This window comes from Bombus flavifrons, chromosome 17, assembly GCF_040668555.2.
Source record: "Bombus flavifrons isolate JBK064 chromosome 17, iyBomFlav1_principal, whole genome shotgun sequence".
Lineage (NCBI taxonomy): Eukaryota > Metazoa > Arthropoda > Insecta > Hymenoptera > Apidae > Bombus > Bombus flavifrons.
The window spans coordinates 3,731,367-3,757,052 of NC_138458.1; the positions used below are offsets into that span (position 1 = coordinate 3,731,367).

General features: G+C 40.7%; 1 long non-coding RNA gene across 1 annotated transcript; it reads right to left on the reverse strand.

The window, feature by feature from the left end:
- Nucleotides 1–18,335: 18,335 nt before the first annotated feature.
- On the reverse strand, nt 18,336–21,853 carry LOC138188658 (uncharacterized). The gene is made up of 3 exons (XR_011175601.1): nt 21,539–21,853; nt 18,761–18,771; nt 18,336–18,484 (listed from the first exon to the last, which is right to left on the reverse strand). It is a non-coding gene; the product is annotated as an uncharacterized LOC138188658 (long non-coding RNA).
- Nucleotides 21,854–25,686: the final 3,833 nt, after the last annotated feature.

Here is a 25,686-nt window from a genome sequence, read left to right on the forward strand (position 1 = left end):
AAAGAAACGAACGTATAAGTAATGCCTATATTAGAACAAATCAAATGTCACCATATTTGTGTTAAAAACAATCGTATTGACCATCAAGCACCGTGACATGCTTTCAAATTTCATGGTATTTCTCTAATGTCTTTAGTTTTTCCTTGCAATCAAATAATGATGTTCACAAAAGAAGACTAAAACATTAAAATAAACGTATAAAAAGAACATATTATATCAAAATGAAGCAATTGAGGTTAAGTTGCTTCTGAAAACTCATTGTACGAGTTACCAGTAAATGTGACTACAAAAAAAAAATGATCGAAGGGAGAAAGGTAATTTAAAAATAGATTATGATAAATTATTGAACAGCAATGTACGTAAATCAAACGAAGTGGGGAAATGAGACCGAAAACATAGCAAGAAAAGGGCAGCTGCCGCAAAACAATAGCAGCTACGATTTTCGTAAATAGAATAGAATATAAATAGAGAAATAGAATAGCGAAAGTTCGCTGGTAAATCAACAAAATTTATGTTTTTAACAGTTGGATATTATGTTCGAAGCAAAAAAATAAGAGTTAGACTGGACGCGGAAATACCCAGAGAAATTAAATACGTGTGAGCTAATATACTTTAGACGAACTAAATAAAAATAAAATATCGTAAAATTATTACAAGTATAAAATTTAACATTTTTTATCGAATTATATTTTATTAATGACCATATTTCGATGTATCAAAGAAAAGAAAAAGAAAGAAAAAAATATAGCATTTAGATTATCAAGGAAAAAATTCAAAAATTGATCGCATGTACCTGGATGTCAAACAAAATTATCTTTACAGACATACAATCTAAGAAGAATAAGATGTCTGAAATTATTGATTGATGAAAATAAATATTAAAAAAAGCTATTGCTCAAAATTAAAACAATGAAAGAGACAAAATAATGTGTTTTACTCACAAATATGAGTCACACATTCAGATATTTTTATGTAATTGATATAATTAACAAATTTATTGATAAGTAACGTTTAAAAATGCCATAATCGGACACTCGTATTAATTAAAAATTGTGAGAATAATAATTAAACTTTGTAAATACTGCAGACATCCGATTACAGCATTTTTAGACGTTACTTATCTATGATTGAACTTATTTTATACGAAAACTTAATTGCTGTTAATCAAATCTTTAAATATTCTAAAATGCAATGTAACACACACGTATACACCGTTAGTGTAACCGCGTAATTATATGTGACGTGTAACCAGAGGGGTATTTTTACAGCAGATTTTTATTCCTGGTAATATTACCACATTCGTTTGTGACTGTACCAATTTTACTAGTTAGATTGAATACAATTTCTACTGTAATTTCGCTGTAAATCGCAGAGGGCATAAAATATACTCTGATTTGTTATACGATTAATATTTCAGAACATGAGGCATGAAGTCCCATAAAATGCAAGATCTATGCTCTATGCTCTGTGCTATAAGCTTATTCTTGTAACGAAGTATCACGGGCGCTTGATGAGGTTCGAAAATGTCAGCGGGCGCCACTAGAGCGGGACACCGGACGCGCTTCCTCTGCGGCCCAAAATTAGACGGAAAATCGTTGAATCTCGTTGATTTTCGGATGGGGACCGAAGGAACGCGATAGGTGGGGGCACTATAGATAATACACTAGTTTCAGTTGAGAACGCGCACTGTCAGGCAGCCGCCGAACAGTCAAAAGTATGTCTGTTTGTCTCTAGTAATAAAAATATTCGTCAGTGATGTGCTTTACCAGTGCTTAACGTACATTATGATAGATTATTGAACGTCGTGTGAACACCAGCTAAAAAGATGAAAGAAGTTACCTGAGGTACGTTTGAAGACATGCACACATCATACAGCTACAGGTAAGAGCATTCCCTGATTTGCATTACGAAAAGTGGTCTTCTATAATGTTGTTGTTCCCTCTACTGATTTTGATTGCCAAGCTAATTCTTAGCAATTTTGGAACGTACGTGGCGGCGGTATGCTCTCGCAAAAGACGAATATATGTACTTAGGACAAATTTACACTGTTTCACTTTGGCAGAACACAATAAATGATTCATCGAAAAACGGTGCTTTTACCGTAGGAAAGAACCTATTTCATTGTATGCTTCGACGAGGAAGTTCATACTTTTCTATACAAGATAAACAAATATGAGAAAAACAAAATTGCGTAATAATTAAACTTAATTGCCTGAAAACAAAACATTGATTGCTTATTATACTTTATTTAAGAGAAGGAAGCCATTATCTTTCGTTTGAAATGATAATGGGATTAGTGAAATGATGCAATTTATTCTCTATATATAATAGTTTTTTAGATTTAATATTAAATTTACTTTTTCTGGAATAATATTTTTGTTATAATAAAACCTAAATTTCACTTTAAGAATAATTTCAATAGTTGATAGGCTGCGAATAATATATGTGACATGATGTAACTGTTTTGTCTTTTTAGTTAGAAGAATTTTTGCACAGTTGCTAGATATTGCACAAGGATAAGTATAATCATGGAAAATTCATAAGCACAGTCAACATAATTCGAATTTTATAATAATAATGTGTTCGGTCTCATTTTCAGGAATTAATTGTATTGAAAAATAATATATTTTCGTATTCTTGTTTCTTTCATTTTTCTGTGGTATTTTTATATTTTACTATAATTGCATCTTAATAATGAACCAATTTAATAAATCTTTATTATAATTTTTCCTGGGCATCTTACGGGTATGATGCTTACGAATATATTTTATGTTTCTATGTCGTGTTTTTAGAGCTTCTACTGATAATTTTCTGTAATAGAAACTACTGAATTCGATACAATGCCCACTGAGATAATAATTTATGCATTGTTATCGACATAATATATCAACTATAATGTAATGCATATAAGCTATTCGTTTTTTCATTATTTTTCTTTATTCGATATTATTTATCCTTTTTGCACATGATGTAACTTTGAAATAATGCTCAGTTTAAATATCAGCTCGTAATTTATACTTATTATGGGTGAATTTATTGTAGGCTTATTAAAAGATCTGCGTCGGTATTCGCGTCATTTGTACATCTAAATCCTTGTTTTGGTATGCCGACTAGTAAGCTCATTTGTCCTCTAAACTATATTATATTCTTTTTTTGTTTTGACGAAGACTTTTTGTGGTCGTCGCTTCGTACTTGTCATGTATTAAACCTGAAGGGTATGCGAAGTATGTTTTCAAAACATTTTACCCAAGGGTGAAAAGACGATGGCCCGTATTTGTTCATATTTTTTATCTTGTGTCTTGTTAGCAACAGTAGCTTTATTTAATTCTTCGGCATGACATCACAAATGTAACGTACTTTTTGAAGGTCAACATTGTTGAGAGTCAAATTTGATATTGACTGACCTTATTATTTGGCCCTACATAACAAACACCGTGTTGATTCTTCAGCTGCTGACATCTACGTTTTTTTTCCTGTGGCTAGCACAGTTACCCACCTTACCACGGACGAATTTGTTCCGAGTTTGTGGTGTCTATTAACCATTTTATGGAATGGTTCCATCTTTTTCAGAATGTCATTTACGCGTACTACGAGCTCTGGACACCACTTAATACGTGATGACATATTGTCGAGATTCGGAAATGCCATGTCTGAAATAACCTGCACCCCCTCCGCATTTAACCTTTCAACTTTAGTTCTATATCCTAAGAGATTGAGTGTCGGAATAGCTCCAACTGGCACTAAGTTATTGGGTAATGGGGACCAGTTCCTGAATTTGTGTTCCTCGTTTTGAGCGAGTTTCTTCCATAAATTGACTGGTCGCATAGGACGACACGTAGCATACGTAGGCATTGTACGTACAATACGTTGTTATATTCTTATTTTACTAATTCTAGTAATTCTTTAATAAATATAAGTTTGATTGGTCTACATAATAATGCTTAGGTAATATTTTACTTAGATAATATTTACTTAGATTTGCTTAGATAATATTTGTATTATCATTGTTTATTATGCGTAGCGGAAGAATAGTAGATATAGACATAAATTCATCACTTGTGAACTATTTGTGAACTTTTGCTTATACCTGAAGTTCTATTAAAGCTACACTTGATCAACAAGACATTATTAAATTTAATATCCCGTATTAAATCAATAATTGAAGAAACAGTTTTATCTAATAAATTCTGCATGTTTATCTCGTTATTTATTCCAGTTATCTCAGATTCACTCGGCAAAAGAGATTGTTTATGTTTTGGCGTAGTAGGCAGGGAAAGTTAGAGAATGCAGCGAATTAACTGCGTTACGTAAAATTTCGTTTGCGCGGGAGAAACGCTTTTAGTCGTAGGGCTTTTTCACTCCATTTGCTATTTTAGTTGCAAAATTCAATTCTTCGACGAATCAAAGTTATTGGGAGCAAATTCAGAAAACTTAAAATACAATATTATTAACTCTATAATAATCTATTTTAAATTTTTTAGATTTATTGCCACATTCTCCGAAAAGCTTTTGTTGATATGCATCCTTACTTGGTCTAGCTTGAATTATATTAAGATAATATTATAACAAATTTGCTTAATACAATTTTTGATGGAAGCCATGTTGAATTTCGTCGTATCTTTTTTTCAATTTTGGAATGAATAAAATTCGATGTTTCTTTAATATTCTTTTTAATCCGATCAAGAGATTCAGTCAAATTTAAGCTTTCTTCAATAAATGTTCGTATGGCAATAATTTTGTTTGCGGAACATTTCCATACTTCAAAGCATTGCCTATATGTACTAGAGTGACACTGTCCTACGGTAATTACATTTAAAGGATAGAAGGGATAGATAGATAAAAATAAATGTATGATACAATGTATATACTGCCCTGTACATAGTTTTTAATTCACGGTCTTTTTTCAGTCATTTCGTCGATGTTTATTTTACAGTAATACTTATAATTTATAGATTGACAACTTATGTTTTTTTACAATTATACGTACAAATTAAAAATTAATATATAATACATGTATCAGAATATACAATAACAGAGAATATTCGAAAATACTATATTATAAGTACTGTACAATAAATACTATAGAATAAATATAAATACTCTACCAAAAATGAATTTAGGAAAAATAACGTGTGTGACTATTCTTCTAAAACTGAAGGGGATATTTGCGGTGGAAGCGATGAGATATATCGTGTCAGCAATTAAGAATAAAGGGATCGAATGTTTAGAGTAACATACGCCTTATCGCTTCGTAAAAGTATGGGTGGCAGCTTTAAAAGACTACGCCAAAGATCTCGACGCTGAGAACGCGAACGATTTCAATATATTCTTTTTCAATTTATGCAGATTTGTGCACTTAAATTTAACATTACTACAAAGTTTAATGTGCCACAAATTAATATACACAGAATTTCGGGGATACCTTTTAGTACCTTTCTTAAAATTCAATTCAAAGCTGATAAACATTTATGATAAACAATTGGGACAAATTGTTAATATTATACAAAAATTATTTATCAGTTTCAAAGGCATAATAATACTATACACAATTTATAAAAATCAAATGAAATACATAAATATTTATGTAATGGCACGTGAAGTTCACCGAAAATTGCAATAAATTTCTAGCATCATTTTTTATAACAAACTCGAAAATTCAGCAAAAATTATGAATAGTATTAAAATCTGTGTCCTTTTAAATAACATTTTACGATGTATGAATTTATGGATCATGCACTTCAGTTCTCTGAATTTTTGCCATTGTTCGTAATACTACGTGTCGATTGGCAACCAACACTGATGCATATGCTGTCATAGACGTACAACTATAGGCAGAAATACACTGCGGTGATACCTACAGCTTTTTGGGAATATCTTAGAAGCTAAGCGAGATTGAGAGTTATATGTGCAGAAGAAAGTTGTTCAAAATATTGATTTTTGTAATATTCACAAATCATCGAAATCGGAGAGGATGAAATGGCTCTACAAGTTCACCATATAGTGTTACATTACCATAGACTAGTATCTTCTAACGCAAACTTCACTAACTTTTGTTTCTATTTTTTTCTCCCACTTCTCCCTCGTATCTCTGTCTTCCTTGTCTTCCCCTATTTCTCCTAGTTATTAGTCATCCTGCACATATATTACCTTGACCAAAACATTAAACGTATATATAAATATACAGATTCATCTCTATGTAATCTTATACACTATATTCTCGGTTTTGTACGCGTTTTCCTCGTATCAAATCTTATCACAGACATATGTCCTTCCCTATACATCGGTATATCGCTTACATTTTAAACTTCTTTGTCTGTTTTGTCTAGGAACCTTCTCGTTGATTATCTGCTTTGCTATATCGTATACTGTTTCTTTGTTGTTATTATTATTGCTAGGTCGTTGGCAAAGGCAACTCTATTTAGGCTTGGAATAGTCTGCAGCTCTTTCAACAAGCCGTTATAGACGATGTTCCAGAAGAATTTCTCTTGCTATCTGTAGACCCGAATTTACATACCAATTGACGATCGTCTGCATGTGGAGGTTCAGGGAGCCCTCCACACTTTCCTTTTTATTCAGGCCCACCATGATAGCAAGGTCGTGCGCAAATGCAATAGCTCTCAAATTAACATAATCATCGAAGCTGCCGAGGCTATCGTAGACTAAGTTCCACATAGCGGGCACATCATTGAGCCCTGAGGAACTCCAGCAAAGATTTTTCTTATGATCGGTCCACTCGGGTTGTCGAAAACTACAAAACGATCCTTCAGATAGTTGGCGAGAACCCTCGTCAATTTGTAAAAGAGACTCCTACGCCTCGCCTCCTTCAAAATTACCTCCCACCACGAGGTATTAAACACATTTTTAACATCAATGCACATCATAACGTAAACTAGGCTCTTCCTTCTGCAAGTATCGGCAAACTTGCAGACCTGCGCTATGGCATCGATGATACTCGTCCTACTTGTCCTTGTTGTCCTCTATTTCCTCTTCATCCGAAACGCCCGTGTCCTCTAATGAAAAGAGGTTCGCGATGATGCTTACGGCCTGTTTCCTCCCAAGATTCGCGTTCGGCTTATTCCTTCTCAGCCTAGCTATGACCCTCTTATATGGGAAACCCCACGGATCCCGGTCGAGAGTGGCCGTGATACCAAAACGGGACTTAACCTCAACCTTTTTCTTTTTTTTTTGCGTGAGGAGGGGAAGATGCTATTACGCATAGAGAGACCCGCGTCTCTGGGTTATGTAGGACTCGGCAGGTGACATCACCATAGCCACTAAAAACCGTTCCTCGTTCTTCTTCTTCTAGTAGAAGTTTAACGACATGCTTACGATGATATGTAGTTTTGTATTGCCGTTATCATCCAGGTCAACATCATTAATATTGCGTATCAGACAAAGTAACTATTTTATCTTGTTTAACTTAGCATTGTCCGTTTTGTGTTCGCATACAACAGCATGAATAACTTTGCAATATTAATTTCGAATAGGTTGGATAGGCGACGCATTTTACTTTTAAGCTGACAAGACTCCACACTCCACAATTTGTAGATCATCTCTTTTTTAGATAATCTATAGAATGTTCTGTCTTTAACGTTAGAATTTTACTATATGTTGAAAACAGCTATACCAGCCTATTTTTACTATATTTGCATACAAATCATTTATGGACATGTAAAGAAACCTGGATCACAGATTTCCATATATTAAGTAAAAGTAACATAACGTTACTATTCTATGTTGCAGTTATATTCTATATTCTTTTTTTTATTTATTTTAGTCCGTGCCTTTCGGCTTTGGACGACTTCCTTTTTACAATTACAACACATGCATTCTCTTCCCTATTATCTTCTTCTGCTCTTCTCTTCCCTATTATCGCCTTTAGTTCCGCCAATCCTTCTCCAGTCTCCTCAAGTATCTCTGCTATGCTCCTCGCTCCTCCTGTTACTTCGCATTCCTCTATTATGTGTCTTAGATCTTCCTCTCCTATCCCGCATAGTCTGCATCTTCTTTCTTCCTCCTCTTTCCAGTGTTCCCTTGCCCTGGTTTCGTTGCCACATCTGAACCTCGCTACCATGCTTCTATCCTGCCAATTCATCTTTCCTTCCAGGTACTTTGGTAGCCCTTCTTTTGCTATGTCCTTGTAATGCCTGTTGTACCTGGATTCCTTTATCCTTTTCTCCCTCTCCTCTGTATCTCTTTTCCCTCTTTCTTCCATGATTTGGTTCGCTGTCATCCTTTCTTGTCTATCTCCTGCCTCCACTTGTGTCCTTCCCTCTCTCGCCTCCTCTAACCTCATCTTTCTTTTCCTTGCTCTTTGCCCTTCTTGGCCCTTTCCCCAATTCCTTTCTTTCTCCTTTATACACTCCTTTACTAATTCCTTCTTCGATTCCAAGGCTTTCTCCTCATACCTTGCTGCTCTTTTCAACGCCTTTTCTCTAATTTCTTCTATCTTGCACTCCTCTCTCAGAATGTAGTTCGGCGTTGTTGTTTCCAATCCTAGAACCCATCTCACGTATCTTCTTTTTACCCTGTCCAGCCTCTCCTCTATGTTCCAACCCCATACAGCGCTACACTCTACCAGTGCTCCAAACATCCTCATTCTCCTCTTGTAGTCCCACTTAAATATCCTCTCTCCTACGCTCCATGTCTTCTTCATCGCGATTGTCGCCCTTCTTTTCCTGTCTTGAATATGCTTTTCGTCGCTCCCATTTTTCTGCAGTATGTACCCTAAATACCTAATTTCATCCACTTCTTCTAGTTCTTGCTCCCCCCATCTCCATGTCCTTTGCCTCCTATTGTTCCTTCTCTTTTCAAACACTACTACTTTCGTTTTTTCGGTGTTCAATTCCAGTTCCACTTCCTTTAGGAATGTCTTAAATCTCTTCAGCATACTCTTTAGCTCCTCTTCTCTGTCCGCTATCTATACAATGTCATCCGCGTATGATATCGACCATACTTTACTGTCTCCTACCACTATGCCTCCTACCTGACCTTTCTTTATTTCCTCTTCCAGCCCTGCCATATAGTTGTTAAATAGTGTCGGGCTCAGCGGGCACCCTTGTCTCACCCTCCTCACTGTCCAAAACTCTTTTGTGTTCTTGTTCCTGGTCCTCACTACGTTCTTTGTCTCCTCGTATATCTCCTCTATCCTTCTGGTTAACTTCTCGTTCACCCCCATTCTCCTCATCATCTCCCCCAGCTTCTTCCTGTTGACCCTATCGAACGCTGCTTTTAGATCCGCGAAGAACGCATATAGCTTCTCTCTTTCCCCGATACACTGCATTTATCACTCCTCTTCCTTTCCTAAACCCGAATTGGCTCTCACCCAGCCTGTCTTCGATCTCCACCTTCAGCCGTATATTCTATATATAATAGTATTAAATGATATAATAATTTTACATTGTACGTTATAATTTCCCACTCAATAATTTTGTTACTGAACCCAATACGCGTCAAAGTCGAAGAAAGTAAGAAAACAAGAAGGTTAGAATTGCTATGTGTTGATCGGTCAACTCTAAACTACCTGAAATATGAACTCCTTCTCCCTCTTTCTTGTCATGCCTTTACACACACGTCTTATGAACGCCCATGTAAGATATAGTCGCACGCACAATTCACGGTTCCCATGGTTCATTTGAAATAAGTTCCTCTTTCTTTATTAAAGCGCAGTATACATATACAAAGTTATTCACTTAATTTGGAACCCAAGCTCACGAGAACATATGAGAATGACAACATTCTAATATGTACGCTTACTAGTGCAAACAAATGTCGCTCGCCATTTATAAGCTGCTGCTAGAAGTATAAATAGACGAAAACACACAACAGTTCGATAGACAATCACCCTTTCTAGGAGCTTGCCCACCTCGTCCAGGAGGTCTGGTCGAGCTAGTTTCTTCCTAACCTCGTAGATTCTTCCTCGCCACCGCGCCCTGATATGGATGGGCATGGTCCCCGTCAACACGCACAACTCCGCATGTGAAACCGTGCTGTAAGCCGTAGAGACTTATCAAAGCACTCCTCTGTGCCGCTGCTCTTAGCTCGTCCATTTGGACCACCCCAACTCCGGGGATCCCGCCGCCATTTTCTTCTGTTACGTCCTCGTTCGCGACGCCCATATCCTCGATTAGGAAGAGTTTACCGATAATGTTCTCAGCTTGCTGCTTCTCCAGGATCACATTCTGCTTGCTCCTTCTAAGCCCGGCTATGACTCTTTTATAAGACAAGCCCCACGGTTTGTTCTTCTATAATCGGCTCCCAGCTCCTTATTTCTCGGCGGCACACTCCTTATTTCTACGCCTCGATCTCTATGCTAATCTCGTTTTGTTGAGCGTCTCGCCCCCGGAGCCGCGCAATCTCGTCGTTCTAATAATTTAGGTTTCTACTCCCCTCAGGGGGAAATACTTTCTTGAGTGTAGCATCACAAGATTCTTCAATAATCCGCTGCTAATACTCCTCGTGTTTTATCGTCTCCCCCAACTGAGCTTCCAATAATTTATTTTTTCTATCGTGAAAACTACTTAAAAATGTCTCAGGTAAAACGTCCTTCGTCGAATATTTAAAAAGTCCTTTGCTTTTATACCTAGCCCATCCTCTGAACTCGTGCAAAACGTATCTGTGATCCGATGCACTATAGTCTTCAAGGATCCCAGAACGCATATGCCTCTCAAGGGGCTTACACCTCACACTCATTATATCCAGGACACTCTGCCTCGAGTCTCTCAGAAATGTGGAGCTATCCCGGATGCCAATAGGAGCAATGTGATTCCTGTCCAGAACCTCCGACAACATCTTTCCCCTTCTATCCGTCCTAGAGCCACCCCATGCCTTGGATTTCGCATTGAAGTCACGTGCAACGATCACTTCTTTGCATCTCTTCACTGCTTTGCATCTCTTCACTGCTTTGCATCTCTTCACTGCTTTGCATCTCTTCACTGCTTTGCATCTCTTCACTGCTTTGCATCTCTTCACTGCTGTCCCGATGGATGTCTCTCATGCCGACATACCCCCCCCCCCTCTTCGAACAACGTATCTTCGCTGTGATAGAGGTCATTAAATATTGTTGCCCAAATAGATGCATCCCTCTTCGTATCATTGTACCAAAAAGAGAGCTGTCGATTCGGTCCAGATATAATCACCGACGCGCCGCTCCCAGGCAAGCTGCCGCATCAGGTCCTGGGCAAGCCTGCTCCTTTTCAAATTTATCTGCACTACTTTTAGGGTGCTCTCCCTCTAACTGTCCCTTTCGCCACATTTCCGGCAACGCTCCTTGTCAGGACACCTATTCGTCATGTGCCCCATCTCATGGCACTTATAGCATCTGATTACATTGGGAAGGACCCGCATAGTGGCAATTGCAAGGCCTGTTTTTATTTTAATTCTCCCCTCCTTGCTCGCGATATACGTAGCCGGTACCACGGCAATCGCAGTCTGCGTGCCCCAAGGTGCTGCCTTTAGCGACTTAAGAGAGGTAGCTATCTCTACCAAAACCAGTAGAAATGACTGGTCTTTAAAAAATACCTAATAGTAGAATATTTTTATATTCATTGATCTATTATTATCTTATAAAAGGAACTACACGTTCTGGGATCATAAAAACTATATTTATTATTTATTTATACTTAATCCATACCTTTCGGCTTTGAACGACTTTCGGCTTACATCTCTTCTATAATTCCATTACATCACTTATATATCTCCTACACTAGCTCTTCTATAACTATATACAACTGCTTATACTTAGCTATTGCACCTTACTTGATCTATCTCTATGTACTAACTTATAACTAACACTTATAACAAAGTGCTCTTTCCGTCTTTGGCTTTTATTTTCTTGCTGTGCTCCTTTCCTGTCGTTCCTCCCCCTCTTCTGCTACTCTTCTCTTCTCTATTATCACTTTCAATTCTGCCAGTCCTTCTCCAGTCTCATTTAGTGTTTCTTCTCTTGTTATCTCACATTGCTCTAATATGTGTTACAAGTTCTCCTCTCCTTTCTTGCATAATCTGCATTCTCTTTCTCCCTCCTCTTTCCAGTGTTCCCTTGCTCTGGTTTCGTTACCACATCTAAGTCTTGCTACCATACTTCTGTCCTTCCATTTCATCTTTCCTTCTAGATACTTTGGTAGCTCTTCTTTTGCTATGTTTCTGTAAAAGCTATTGTACTTAGATTCCCTTACCCTTTTCTTGCTCTCCTCTGTTTCTCTCTTCCCTCTTTCTTGTATGTTTTGGTTTGCTGTCATTCTTTCTTGTCCATCTCCTGCCTCCACTTGTGTCCTTCCCTCTCTCGCCTCCTCTAACCCCTTCTTTCTTTTTCTTGCTCTTTTTCCTTCTTGACCCTTTCCCCAATTCCTTTCTCTCTCTTTATACACCCCTTTACTAATTTCTTCTTCGATTCTAAGACTTTCTCCTCATACCTTACTGCTCTTTTCAGTGCCTTTTCTCTTGTTTCCTCTATCTTGCACTCCTCTCTCCAACGTGGCTCGTGGTTGACCTTGTCCATGGAAAAAACCAGCTTTTTCATTAGACAAATATTCGTTTTTCCCGTTAGGTAACCACCCGCTTTTCTCCGTAATTTTGAAGAGCGCCTAATAAATCTAAGGACTTTTCTAAGAACCAGCCATAAACCGAAAACACTTCTAGGATTAGAAAATCCATCAGGACAAGCAGATTAACTTTACCTTATACGTTTCGTTTACCTAATACGCGCTTTACATCCCATTAGTCTTATGGCGTCATCACCTTATTGTCTCCTTCCTTATATCTTTTCCTTGTCTATCTCTTTCTTCTTATATATCTACCTCCCCTATTATAATAGTGCCTACAAGGTCAGGCTTGTAAAGGTTACCTCCCACTTTAAGCGAAGGTTCAATAAATACTTCGTAGCTTTTTCTTAAATTATCTGTAAGGGTCATTTTCGCCTCGTCATGCCGCTTAATCCTCAGGCCCTTTGTGTATTGGCACAGCCCTAATATATGTCCAAGGGTCTCGGGCTGGGTCCGACATTTCCTGCAGGCAACATCTATGTTCTTGTCGGCCCGTGCCAATACCGATCTCGTTCCAAATGTATTAGTCCTGAGTTTAAGGGCATCAATGAACCTAGATGGTTTGAGCAACTCGTAGTTCGTGAGCCATACGTTGCTAGTTTTGTTCCTAGAGAAGTCAAGAACACCTTGTCCCTGACTCCTCAATTCTGCCCATTGTTTGATGTGGGCCGCTTTTAACCTTTTCCTCGCCTTTTCGATGTCCTCCAAAGAGGCTGGCCAATTAATTCGCAGGGAATTAGCTATCTTCTTCAACTTAATCTCACCATGCTCATCAACCAGGCCAGAGACTGCCCGATCAGTTGAATCTTTAATTTTAATAGCAGTTTTGAGGGTGCCGAGTTTAATAATATGTTCGAATCTCGGCAACCCTAGCCCCCCCAACTTTTAGGGGCATAGAAAAATCCAGTGGCAGTAGATGGCGTCAAGTGGAAAATTGCTTTAACTTCCTGCCTGATCTCGCTATCCAGCAGTCTAAGGACGCTGTCACCCGGCGGATTCACGAGTAAGTGGTATATATACCGAGGGAGTATATATTTAACTATCAGTTCTAACTTCTGGTACGGCTTGAGCGAGAGTTTTCTAACTCTTCTCAACGTGCTCAGAAGCTCAGGCACGATTATGCCACAATGAACACCCTTCCAAGGCCCCATTTTGGCGCCTAGGTATTTGAAGACCTCGCCGGGATCAACCGATGGGATGATGTTCTCCCCAAGCTTAATTTTAGGTTCCTGTATGAACCAGGTATCCCTTTTGGAGACAATTTGAAAAGTTTGGCTTTTGTCTCCCGAAACTTTCATGCCAAGGCCTTTCAAATACTCATAGAGTATGTCCATTTGGCTCTGTGCCTCTCCCTCGTTAGCGCCGAGCAACACCACGTCGTCAGCGAAAGCCAGGACAGGAATTTTTCTATTAACATTTACGTTTATGCTACTGGTTCTTTGTTTAACAAATTCGAACAGCGGCTCCAAGCACAGGTTAAAGAGCAATGGCGACAAGGGGTCACCCTGCTTGACACCCCTGAGAATCTTGATCTTGACCCCCATATTATTTTTGGATTTGATGCTTGTATGAAAGTTCGATTATGGGGGCCGGCACTCCCTTCCTCGCCAGGCAAGGTTCAATAGCCGAGTGGGGCACCGTATCGAAGGCTTTGGAGATATCCACGATAGTGAATATCCCCCCCTTCTCTTTTTTACTATAGTCCAAGGCAGCGCTCAACAGTTCGATGTTAATTTGAATCCCTTCTGCCTTGGACTTAATACTATGCCCTTTCTCAACCTCCCGTCAATTATGGAGGAGAAAATACGGCCGAGAATGGGACCTATTGTTATAGGCCTCCAATTCTCGACCAGGCTGCTAGGCTTATTAGCTTTCGGTATTAAAGTAGTTCGATTTTCCTTCCATGCGGAAGGAAAATACGACATATAGCACAATATATTGAAGAGTTTTGCCAAGATGGTAGGCAGGCCAGGCATCAGAAGGTGTTCTTTTTGTAAACCATCTGGACCTGCCGCAGCCTTCTTTCGTATTCTCTTAATTCTCTCCGCCACATCCGTATCAGCAATTGGTGGGAAGATTTCGCATAAGGACAGTTCGGAGGCTCTATTTCCTGGGATCGGGGCCTTGGTAGGTCCTGTTTGGCCCCATAAATCCTCGTAGAGCCTCCTCACTTCCGCGGCTTCAGGTGGTTCCCTGGCCGGCTGGAGGAAGGCCTGATCATTATTAACAATATTATATTGCACTATCTCTATTATATTGCACTCCATTGTATATTCTGTCTCTAAAATTATGGCAACTTTTGGGCTTTTCGTGGCTGCGTCTATATGTTCGTTTGTGTTTAGAAATATTGAGGCTGATGTTGAATGATGGAATACCCTAAAAAGCTGCCAGTTTGTGAGTTGATTATGAATAAAGCCATTAAGTTGGTTTTCGATCATTGTTGAGTAAATTGTTGCTATGACGGGTGAGTGATTTGAAAAGAGTTCCACAGAAGAGTTGATTTGGATATACCTTGGCGAGATGATTTTACTTATACAGAAGTCTAATAAGTCAGGTAGTTTGTTAGTGTCAGTGGGCCAGTAAGTGGGTTCGTTTGTACTGAGGTAATTAAGTCTGTTGGCGTTAATGCATTTCAAAAGATTTTTACCTCTTACTGTGATATAAGTCTGCTGCCCCATTGCGTATGTTTAGCGTTATAGTCTCCTCCAGCTATGAATCTATTTCCCAGGTCTTCGAGGAATTTATCGAAGTCTTCTTTCGAAATAGGTTGTCTAGGAGGACAGTATTCTGCTGATGTAGTGATTGGACTATGCCATACGCTATCTTCTATCGCTACGTTTGCAGCTTGAAGGTAGTCCTTCTGGAATGATGGAAGTTCATTGTGCTTTATGCTGGTTTTGATAATAATTTCGGTGGGCCTTTCCACTGGGTGGTTCTGGGTTAGTTCTAGTTCGTATATATGCAGAGCTAGACCGTTAGTATTCCAAAGAGCTATACATATTGGTTGTATTTTACGTCGGAGCGTGTTAATTTGTCCACAATGATTGTAAGTAATGATAGCAAGTTATTAATTTGCTCCGTTTGTTTCGCGATTAATTTTTCATGCCTACTGAAGCTATCCGTGTTTTATGAACCGGGAACACTGGTTTGTGATTGATCACTATAGGTTTTTGGTCTGTTTTGATTTCCTTGAATTGTCTGTGCATAGAAGGTTGGAGGGGTAGTGAATTTTTGTGGGCTAACTGCTTGGTTGGTTAGGTCCTTAACTCTGAGTTTGGGGTACTTATTTTTATACAATGTCTTGTAGCGTGTGCAACTTGTAGCGTGTGTGATGTCGATGACATCATTAACAAATATAGGTGGGGGAGGGGAATTTCTTTGAGTATGTTGGTTTGTTGGTGGACATATTGTCCTTTTGCCACGGGGGAGGAAGAGCGGAGCAGTTGTGGTTTTGCTCAAGAGAGCCTGGTCGGGATACTTGGGCCATCATCGACCTAGTTAATTCAATTTGAAGTAACTTGTCGAGAGGGTATGATTCGGATCAGAGATTAGGAGCGTTGGATTTTCCACTGGTTAGTTATGAAACACTTGGGTTAAGTTTGTTTCGAAACACTTTCGGCAGAGGGTCGTCACGTGTATTGTGAACATCACTGAGCACCAGACATACGTCTACACGCTTCGGTAGTCGACGGCAGACTTCGCGATCCTTGATCATGCATTTAAAATTTTAAACCTCCACAATATATTGTTACTCTATTTATCCCATTATGTTTTAATTTTTTTCCTCGTTTGTTTAGTTCCCTCTATGCCAATATTATATTAATCCCTTAATTTACCCCTCTTATGGAGATCGTCATTATTTTTGTCTTGACACGCGCCCATCTCACCTAAACTCAACCTTTTTTTTGCGCGAGGAGTTGGATGTTACTCTGGACTTTGGTTGTACGGATGTATCATGTTTAGAGTGACTGGATGTTACCCTGCAGGTGACTCATGATAAGGCGGTTGAGATTTACTATCTTATCAGCTCCAAATTTATCCTCTGACAATAGCATGTTCGTGCGCAAATGCAATAGCTCTCAAATTAACATAATCATCGAAGCTGCCGAGTCCTGAGGAACTCCAGCAAAGATTTTTCTTATGATCGGTCCACTCGGGTTGTCGAAAACTACAAAACGATCCTTTAGATAGTTCGCGAGAACCCTCGTCATTTGTAAAAGAGACTCCTACGCCTCGCCTCCTTCAAAATTACCTCCCACCACGAGGTATTAAACACATTTTTAACATCAATGCACATCATGACGTTGGACAGGCCCTTCCTTCTGCAAGTATCGGCAAACTTGCAGACCTGCGCTATGGTATCGATGATACTCGTCCTACTTGTCCTTGTTGTCCTCTATTTCCTCTTCATCCGAAACGCCCGTGTCTAATGAAAAGAGGTTCGCAATGATGCTTACGGCCTGTTTCCTCCCAAGATTCGCATTCGGCTTATTCCTTCTCAGCCTAGCTATGACCCTCTTATATGGGAAACCCCACGGATCCCGGTCGAGAGTGGCCGTGATACCAAAACGGGACTTAACTTCAACCTTTTTCTTTTTTTTTTTTTGCGTGAGGAGGGGAAAATGCTATTACGCATAGAGAGACCCGCGTCTCTGGGTTATGTAGGACTCGGCAGGTGACATCGCCATACCCACTAAAAACCGCTCCTCGCTCCTCTATTTGATTAGACGCGGACAACCCTGGCATAGCCGATCAGCATTCATCAGGGTTGTCCTTAACTGCGTCCCCGAATATTTAACGTTGCGTGCTGGTACCGCTCCTGTTCGCTGACTCCATAGCCTTTCCCATCTCCCTTCTGTAGCTCATTATACGAGTAGATCATGGATCTGTCGATCCATTTAGGGCACACAAATAAGACGTGCTCAGCATCGTCATTCGGGTCTTCACAGTTCCAGCACTTAGTGTCGACTTCCTTATCGATCCTCTTACAGTAGCTGTTGTAGATACCGTGTCCCGTTAGTATTTGCATCGTGAAGTGATCGATGTCTCTTCTATTCCTGACGAATATGGACGCATTACTTATTAATTTCCTGGTGAAATTTTCCTTTTTATAATTGCTCCATTCCGCCTGCCACTCCGTTATGACCTTCTTCTTTATATCTTCCAGATCTTCTTTCATTTCCGTATACTTCTCAATCACCTCATCTCCAACAGCTAAGTTCTTATAGATCTTCGTTCTCTCACGTACCTCCTTCAACATTCGAACTTTAATGTAGATCGGTAAGTTGCCGGTCAATACACAAAGCGCCGCATGAGATACAGTGCAGTAGGCTGTAGATGTAATGCACAGGGCAGTACGTTGGACCCTTTTTATAATCTTCCTGTTCTTCTCATAGTTCATTGCATCAGCCCACACAGGCGCACCATATGTCACTATGGATTGCCAAACATTGTAATATAACTAAGTTGTCAAGCCAGGCGGACCATTGATATTCAGCAGAAGTCCTCTGAGTGCTCCTATCCTGATGTCTGCTTTATTGCACACAGTGACGGTGTTTTTGTCAAATTTCCTGTACGAGTCAATCGTGACAACAAGATACTTAATAATCTCCACCGTATCAGTGGCCAAGCCGTCCAAATTTAGGCCAATAACTCTGGGCACCCGCATACCAATAATAAGAATTACTTCAGTCTTGTCCTTGGCCAGCGTTAAGCCCACACTCGCGCACCAGTCACACACGGTTTTCATAACCTCACCTATTTTCCCACTAACACCGTCGTTCTCCTACGCGATTGCCTTAAAAAGCACTCTATTGCCCAGCCTTTCAAATAGTTGGTCATAGACAATATTCCACTGGAATGGCCCTAGAACAGATCCTTGTGGTACACCTGTCGCAACCTCGTACTCCACCGTACCAAACTGATTGCTGGCGATTATCCTTCTGTCCATGAGATAATTTTCCACCAATCTTATAATCTTCCAAGGCAGCTTCCTCGTGGTCAATTCTTCAATAATGCTATCCCAACTAAGGGTGTTAAACGCATTCTTAATGTCCAGCACAATCATCAAGCGAATCACCCTTTTTTTCTTACAGGTGTCTGCGAATTTGATCACCTGAGTAATTGCATCCACCGTGCTCCTTCTTTTCCTGAACCAGTATTGTCTCCTATGGAACGGGTCTATTCCCATACATCTTTCCATAATTTCCTTTAGGCACTTCTCCCATACCTTGCTCAGGGCTGAGAGTATGCTTATTGGGCGGTATGCGTTGGGGAGCTTAGGGTCCCTATCCGGTTTCCTGAGCAATACCACTCTTGCTGTTTTCCAGCATCTCGGGATCCTTCCAGAGTCCGTGTTGTGGAGGATTGGTCTACTTAAAGTATAATGAAATAACAGAATCGCGTTATTTCCATCAATATATATTTGTGATAAATATTTCGTTATAGGGTATAACGCAGTCCACAGGTACAATATATAAATATGATTCAATGATATCAGAGAAACTTCGCATGTTCGCTTATGTCTGTAATTCTTTATTTCGTATGGTAAACTCTGTCTGTCGTGATTACGTCTGTTTATTTATATTGGTCGGGGGGACAGCCGGAAAATTTAAACTTGGCTGCGTTTGACGGTTGTATGTAGCGGCGACATTGTTTTGCTCAGAGTTCGTTACTTTCTACAATACTTGTGACCTAACGGTCTTGCTACTCCGAAGCAAAACAACAGGATTTGAATTGTCCTGCTCGCGTTCCGCTACATTGTTAATCACCTTAGTGATGAGTTCTCTTCAACTCACATCTTCCTCGTCGAGTGTTTTCCCCATGGCTCTAAGATCTCGCGGAATCCGGCCCAAGCTCTCTCTTTGCTGCCAGCTATTTCTTTCTTCAACTGACTCCCTATCTCCTTATAGGCGCTGATAAGAGCATCAATTCTGCTGGCCTCCTTCTTCCTCGCTCTGATTACTCTTCTTAAAACTTTATGAGCCTGTGCTCTCAATTTTGCGATCGTCTCATTCCACCAATAATTGCTGTACTTCCTATTCGCCGTACAGTTCACCTTCTTTAGCGTATTTTCGCATATTCCCACCATACACTTCTGTAAAAGCTCCGCCTTGTCCGCATCATCAATCGTACTAAAATTCTCTGCATTAGTGATCTCGTCAAATTTCGATAAAAATACATCAGGTGCTAGACCCTTATATATTTTACTATCTTCTATTCTTCCCTCTTTTTCTTCTTGTTACTATCCTTTTTTTTATTACGCAAGATAAATCTTCAAAAGACACCTCGGAGGCGGAGACGGAATATCGGAATGCGGGATTTTTACTGACTAAAACCGTCACGGTGGCCTTCTTCGGGCGTGACGGGGGACTCCGAGAACTCTGATAGACACCACCGGTGCCATCCCACGCCATTGCCTCTCTTTAGGGAAGGGCCCTTTTTCTACACAGGCTAATTTTCTTCCTGGAGGACATGTAAAGTAAAAGTAAAAGTAAGGTAAACATAACGTTCCTATTCTATGTTGCAGTTATGTTCTCTATATAATATCTATATATCTATTATATTACATTGTACGTTATAATTTTCCACTCAATAATTTTGTTACTGAACCGAATATATGTCAAAGTCGAAGAAAGCAAGAAAAGTAAGAGAACATTAACTTGAAAACGTATGTTAAAAATTACGTAAAAAGTTGAGATTTATGGTGGCGCCTTAGGTTTATTGAGGCCACTTCACACGACGTAACATCCTTCTCCCGTTGACAGGACACCAATCAAATTCTAAATGTGGGTTAGATGCTTGTCTTACCACCTCCTTAGCTACCCGTGATTGTCCGGACTCATCTGGATCTGATTGGCATGGTAAGAGGACCAGTCGTTTGACGCCGCGGTCCAGGAGGCTCGATGATGTCTGCACAGTAGCTATTTGCATTATTCCATCGACTCTGGGATGGACCTTAATTACGCGGCTCAAGGGCCATTGCATTGATGGAATTAAATTGATTCAACTCATTGATGGATTGCGTTGTCCTCTCTGAGGATGACAATTGTGCCTTCTTGGATGTTGTGTCGGCCCTTGTTCCATTTGTTGCAGTTTATCAGTTCATTGAGACATTTCTTATGTCAAAAGCGGTTCCAAAAGTGTTGTTTGATTTGTTAGTAGATATGCTGCTATCTGGAGAGCCGATTGGATGGAGTGTCCCTGAAATCTCACTCCCGCATCTCCTTAATGAGCATCTCCGGCAACTCCTTAATGAGTCGCCAATGAGGAAATGACCCGGAGTGAGGACGAGGAGATCTCTGTGATCCGTGGATATGGGAGTTAGTGGTCGGGAGTTAGGAACTGATTCTATTTCGATGATGAGTGTGTTCAATCGTTCCAAAGTAATTCGTTGTTGACGACATGTCTAAAGTTTTGTTTGAATACCTTCATAGCTGCTTGCCATAACCCACCGAAATGCGGGGAATGAGGGGGTATAAAGCGCCATATTCGATTTGCTTGTCGGAATGCATTTACCTTTTCATTATGATCATCCGATTTCAGTAGATCGTGACGACCAGACTCGTTGAAGCATAATCTCTGCTCGAACGATCACTGGCGCAAGCAATCCTAGTGGATCATAGATTCTGGCGATCGCAGAATTGATGGGTCGCTTTGTCACACGAGAGGTGTGGGCGTTGTAACCTTCGGCTTTTATCTTGTTCGGATAACCCTTGAAGTATGCCCTGATCGTTGAAAGCACATTCTCGAATGTTTAAGCCGACTGATTAGAGAAGGTCGGTAAGTTCCTTTCTGAGAGACAGTACCTCTTCCTTCGTGACCACTCCGGTGAGGGCATCATCGACGTAGGAGTCTCGTTGTAACACCGATGACGCTCGTGGGAACCCATGTCCCTCATGGTGTTAAGCTGGTAGGTTTTGATTTCTCCATTCTCTTTGCGCCATACGATTTTTTGATAGTGTCGGTCTTCTGGTCGCACTAGGAATTGCCTGTACATTTTCTCAATGCCCCCAGTGAGTACATACTGGTGAAGGCGGAATCTAAGAAGCATATCGAACAGATCCTTTTGCAGTTTGAGACCTGTATAGAACGTATCGTTTAACGAAACGAAACGACACAGAGTTTGGTTGTTGCGCTCGATGCTTTGATTACTCTGTGGTGTGGTAGATAATACCCACTATCGTCGGCGTTGCCGGTAATGATCCTTGACATGTATCCCCGATCCTGGTAGTCCTGTAACACCGCTCGATATTCGGCTTCAAAGCGTTTGTCGCGTTGGAATCGGCGGTTGAGTGATGCGAGTCGTTTCATCGCTAACTTCTGCTGTTGGGTTCGATGGCAATGTGTGCTCACTGGTAAGTGCACCTTTCACTGGCACGTGATCCGGTTCGAAGGACCATGAACTTCTGGACGTTCACAGGGAAACGCGATCTCGAGGAAACGCGCCAACGGGAGTGGTAAATTCCCGTTACTGACTCCTTTCGTGTTGACGATGGTGGTGGTTGACTGTCTTCGACTTGAACTGTTACTTGAACTATTTTTAACTAACTATTCTCTCTTATGTTATTACGGAGGCAATTTCGATATGGGTGTGCCCTTTGAACGAAGAATGCGGATTAGTTATTCACACCTTTCATTAGGAAAGTGAGGGTAACTATACGCGATGCCCATTCGTTATAGCCAACGTTAACAAATGAAGGTAGGAGTAAGTCATCTGCCCACGTGGCTCGTGGGTATCATTGTTTATGGGAAAAATCTGCTTTTCCGTTAGACAAATATTCGCTTTTCCCGTTAGCTAACTACCCGTTTTCTCTGTGATTTTTAAGAGCGAATAATAAACCTAAGGACTGTTTTAAGGTCCAGCCATAAATAGAAAATACTTGCAGGATTAAAGATTTCGTTACAAAGACGTAACACCTCTCTTCATTCGTCGATTTTAGGTTATAAAAAATCCTGCCATTTTGAATGTTGTATAATTTTTTTTTTTGCAAATAGACATTCGATGAAAAAGTAAAATGTTTATATGTAACAGACTTATGTTTACGTATTGCACATTCTATAACTGAAACAATTCGGAAGCTGTATCTATTTATTTATTTATTTATTTATTTATTATAAAGCTATACTGTACAAATAGCATTAAGTTCTAAATTTCCTTTTAACTAAATTTCTTCACACTTATTCTCGTACAAAATTTTGTAGAGGTTTATGTGAAGAGATTGTAGGTGCGTGAGAATTAATGACGAGATTACTCGTTGTTGTAACCGCCGAATGTATTTAAATCGATAAATTAATACACGGTCGTAAACGCGAGTCGTTAGTACGAAGTATAAATTGCAGAATAGAATCGCGGAATAAATACTCGTAAAGGCTTGTCGTGGAACTTGATAGACGCTCGTAAGATTGAAAATTGAAATTCGTCTTGATTCCACGGTTGCATGCAGCGGTGACGTTGTTTTTGCCCGGAGTTTATTTGTTGTTATGTTTGATATGTCAAGGCTATGTCAATATCCTGTGAAAGCAACAGTACACGACACGCTCTCGACTCGCGTCGTCCTTTGACTCCTGTGCCGTTACATCGCCCCCTACCAGTGATAACGTTTTTATTATATTTACTTGAGCGTCGCTGTTTTTTTTTTTAATTTTCGCAGTATATCCCGTGTCCAATAATTACAATGCTTAACCGAAACCTGCCTGTAACCAATCCGGAAAACGGACTCTTCGTCCAGACCGCGTAACGTATCTATACCTTGTATTTACTTCATTCTCATTATTGATAATTGCGCCGCTTTCGTTGCGGGCGTTCGTCTGTTCTACCGGAATAAGCACGTCACGGGTTTCGGCGGTTTTCGCTTCGAGGTCCCCTGGTAGTACAAAGGCTGGCTTTAACCGGTCTACGGAAACCGTTACGTCGCGATTGTTGGTTCTAATTGTGTATGTTTGTTTGCCTCTTCGTGTTACTTTAAACAGCCCGTCGTAAGGCGGCTGTAGAGGGTGTCTAATCGCGTCATGTCGTAAGAATACGTACGGCGAAGACTCCAACTCGCGGAAAATGCACATTTTCTTTTCGCCGTGTCGTGTAACAGGCTGTGGCCTGACTTTTTCCATCCGTTCTTTTAGCAGGTTCGCGAATTCCGAGTTGGCTCGCTCATTGGATGGTAAAAAGAAGTCTGCCAGTAATTGTATGCCGATGCCAGTAATTGTATGTAGATGATTTCGACTGCCGTTACGTTAAGGTCCTCCTTTATCGTGCTTCTAATGCCCAATAGTACGATTGGTAAAATTTCGACTCGGTTGCTCATAACGTGGCACTTGATTTGATTTGAGACGCGGGATGATAGACCGACGTGCGTAGATGGGTGACTCCGAGCAATCGGCATAACTCTTCGAACAGACGCGATCCGAATTGGCGTGCTGGTCGGTTGTTATTTTTAAGGGGACGCCACAACGAGAGATCCAGGTCGAAAGGAGGGCGGAGGCAACGGTTGGCGCTTCCATGTCAGCGATAGGAATTGCTTCGGGCCAACGCGAAATGCAATTGATGCACGTTAGACAATATCGATAGCATTGCGATAATATCTACGTGTATATGCTCGAATCGACCTGCTAACGTTTTAAACGTTCCGACTGGTGAAGGATACGTGCTTGGTAACTTTATTATGTTACATTATCCCATCCACGTACGGCAATTTTTGTTTACAGATGGCCAGACAAAGCGTGTCGTCACCAGTTTTTGCGTGGCTCGTATCCCCGGATGGGAGAGTTCGTGTAACGACTGTTGCGTCGTAACGGTTTCGGTACGAACGGCCTCGAGGTTCCGGTCCAAATGTCGCAATATATTTCCTCGTCGCTAAATCGCATTTTCTCAAGTCGCAGCGCGCGAGAATCGTTGTTGAGGATTTGGCGCAGTTAATTGTCGCATCCCTGCCCTGCTTCTGCTAACCTTCTGTGATCTACCGAGTTTTCCACTGTCTCGATATGGGATAGTTTGTCGGCTACTTCGTTTTCTACGCCTTTTACGTACCGGATTCGGTTGTAAATTGTGCCACAAATATCCCTTTTATTTCTTTTATCATCGCTTCAAATCCTCCTACATCCTCTCTGTTTTCCCCATCATTACTTCCATTCCTCTCTCCCTGGCTGGCGTCTCTTTTTCTGACAAGCTGCAACTATCCAATGTGTTTTGAAAATCTTCTTTATCTCCAGCTTTACCCACATTCCTTGGTCTTCTTCTGTTCAACGCCATCGTTTGTTCGCCTACTTTACTTTATTTGCCGCTCTTTTGTCTTCCTAACCTCTTCTCCGTCCACGTGTTACCTTCGCCGCGAACCAAACCGAAAGTCGTAAATTGTGCTACATAATCTAAGTAGGGAAATTGTCGCGGCGAACATTTTTCCAGTTTTTGTAGAAACGCGTAAATGAGGAGCTTGTGGTCGCTATAGATTATGAGGTCTCTACCTTCAACGGCGTGTCGAAAGCGTTTTACAGCGGCGTAAATCGCGAGCAGTTCGCGATCGTAGGCACTGTACTTTTGTTGTGCGGGTTTTGCGACAACCCTAGCGGTTGCCATTTGTCATTCGCGCGTTGTTGTAAAACTGCTTCTACTGTGTAGTTGGACGCGTCTGCTGTAAGGCTGACGGGCGCTAGCATCGTGGCGTCCGCGAGGGCACGTTTAGATTCTTCGAAGTCGTTTTCCTCGTTTTTGCACCATTCAATGGGCGCGTTGCCCTTTCTCGCGCCTTTTAACAGGTCGTTAAGAGGTTGCAAAATTTTTGCGGCCCCCTTTCGTAATAATCACATCTGCCCTCAGATGTGTTCATCATCGCTGCACGCACTTACATCACTATCGTCAATATTCCACCACTTCATATGATCGGCTGCCGTGGGAGTTGTACGTGGCCCTTCGTGCTCGCCCTCTCGCTGCAGTATGTATCGGTCATTTCGCAGGACTTTTACCACCCGATACGGTCCAAGGAACTTCGGATGCGGCTTTAGCCCGGGACCGACCAGCGTCCTCTCGATCGCCTCTAGATCTCCCGTCCTGTATGTTGTTGCCTTCTTGCGTCTCCCGGATACGCTTGCATCTCCTCGATCCGTCTCTTTGCGTTTGCACCGAACTGATCTCGTTCCCCGTGGAATACCG